This window comes from Phalaenopsis equestris, unplaced genomic scaffold (assembly GCF_001263595.1).
Source record: "Phalaenopsis equestris unplaced genomic scaffold, ASM126359v1 Scaffold000477, whole genome shotgun sequence".
NCBI lineage: Eukaryota > Viridiplantae > Streptophyta > Magnoliopsida > Asparagales > Orchidaceae > Phalaenopsis > Phalaenopsis equestris.
In genome coordinates, this window is record NW_018164918.1 from 78988 (window position 1) to 81577 (window position 2590).

Below are 2590 nucleotides of genomic sequence, written 5' to 3' on the forward strand. Positions count from 1 at the left end.
TATATATATATAATATTGTTATATTATTATTTTTTTGTCATTTAGTGGTTATGTGAGCCTTGACTTGATCTGGAGGGAAGTGGACTAAGCTCATTTAGTTGTATTTGGTCTTTGCATGAAAATGAGTTGATGGGAGTTTGGGTGGACAAATCTTAATCATGGGGATTTTGGTTTTGCTTAGGTTTTAGTGAGTCATGGGAATAGTTAACCACCTTTTGGCAAATCCAAAATGGTGGGTTGATTAGGCTAAAAGTGGTTTGGTGGCTTACATGTGGCTTGCATGTGGTTTGGTGGCTTGCATGGCCTGCATGAAAATGGATAAAAAGGTTGTTATTAAGTGGAGATTTCTTGCATGAAAATGGCTTGCATGGCCTTCAAGTTTTATTCATTAATATAGCAATTTAATATCATCCTCCTCACCCTTTGAAAGTTAAGTGTGTTTTGCTCTCTATTTTACTCACTCACTTTATGGTGGCATTAATAAGTCTTTCTTGAAATGACTTTGTTTTAGATAAAAAGGTTGTTATTAAGTGGAGATTTCTTAAGATCGTACATAACACACTTCTGATCATATTTAAGCTCATCAATAGTACTAATAATGTACTTAGATGAATTCCATTTTAAATTTTTAATATCATATTTCACATTTTTCAATTTATTATAAAGTGCTAATAGAGGATCACCACTCACTTGGGTATTTCAAAAATTTGAAATGATACCATAAAAAATATTTAATTTACTATAGTAGTTTTTATATAAAAATTTGTATCAAGGTATAAAATTATCTCCTAATGAGATGAGCACAAGAAAATGTTCAGTTGTGAGTGGCTCTAAGACTTTGAAAAGAGAGTTTGCAAACAAGTTCTGTCATTGATTGTTGCATAAAGGACTATCAAGCAAACACTTTATCTGATTTTCAAGTTGTTGGTTGAACCAATTATAAGAAATTCCTATACTTTTCTAGCGTAAAATTGTAGCATTAAAGATGCAAGTAGTAAAGTCAAAAAGCTTGCTAAGCAGAGGAGGGACATTTTTAGGACTGTGTATGCAATTAAAATCCACTAAAATAAGCCATGATTCAATATTTTCATCCACCACATTGTGAAAAAACTATTATTATCTATGTTTGATTATAGAAGTATCAGCATAAATAAAAATAACCTAGAACTTATCGGGAGAGGAACAAACCACTGTTTAATGAATAAATTGTGTATTAACTTCTAAAGTTATAAAAGAGATAGAGAGAGAAGTAGAGTTCCATTTTAATCCAGATGCATCTAAAAGAATAGTAGTTAAAACTATTATTACAAGACTCATTTGGTAAGAGGGTGTAACGTCTTGCAAAAAAAGGTTAGAAACTAGGGAAATGTTGAGTTTGGTTTCAATTAGACAAAGGATGTAAGGTTTATGGGTTTTAATAAGATTTGTACAATCAATTATGTGAAGATCACTGATAAAACCCAAACATTCCAAGGTATATTCTTGAGAAAAAACATAGCTAGTGTTGGGATCTGGAGTGGAAAATATTCTTTCTTGGTCTTCCTTTCTTATGCTTAAAGGTGGTGCGTTGACGTAGGTTTTTCAATGGAATGGAGAAGAGAATTATATATGATAGAAGTGTGGTATAAATGATGTTATTATGGGAGGGTAAGAGAATGGGAGAGGCAAATACATCATTTTTTGGGTTCTTAGAAGATGGAAAATTGCCCTATTTAGTTCCAACTTCAAGGTCTTGGGAAGTAGTCTCACTAGAAAAGGAGTTTTTATTAGTAAGAGAAATAACAAGTTCATTCAAATACAGTGTTGTGGAAGATGGGGAATCCAAAAAGAGAATAGAGAAAAGGAGCACTTGCTTATGCTTGTAGTAGGGGGTCAAGTACCAACCCTAAATTTACTTCAACCTCGATGAATATGGAATATTGATGAAAATTTGTAATTTGAAGATATGGGGCAAGCAGAATTGTGATGCACAAAAGTATCATAAAACTTACAAGAGTTAAGTTTCCACTCATATATCACTTATTATTATTGGTCATTTCCTTTTATAGAGATAATAATGAAATAAAATAAAATAAAAATAGTGAGAATTTGTGTACTAACCCTCGCAAATGACAATCTTGTACATTTTGCAGCAAGAGGATCAACAATGAGTGGAATCCCAATTTTGCTAGCTATTTTAGATATATCAATTTCTGACCAACAAGGAGAAAGATAAGGAAATTTTAGCCAAATGACAAGTCCTTCAATTTCTCTTTACCAGACTTAAGATTGTGAGACCATTTCTTAAAAATGAACGGCTTATCATAAATAAACTAAGGGCCCCATTAAGAACCATTTCAAAATCTTCTGCATAAGTGATTTGTTGTTTTAAAGAGACCTCCTGCAAGGAAAATAAGTTTGATTGTATCTTTAAGTTTCTAGATTTTATGAATAGCTTGTAAGAGGTTACCATAAAACAGTCTTTTCCCTAACGCATAGCCAACCAAATTCGACTATTTAGAGTCTTATATGCCTCTTCACTAGAGAAAACTACCTTCTCATCTCTGCAGGGGATAAAAAAAATGGTAAAAGTAGAAGTATTTGGGAAGTA

The 2590-nt window shown here is 32.2% G+C and overlaps 1 protein-coding gene across 1 annotated transcript in view; it reads left to right on the forward strand.

Annotated features, from left to right (window-relative positions):
• Positions 1 to 2590, forward strand: part of LOC110027985 (leucine-rich repeat extensin-like protein 4) — a 16643-nt gene that overhangs the window by 11367 nt on the left and 2686 nt on the right. The gene's annotated exons all lie outside the window — the stretch shown is intronic.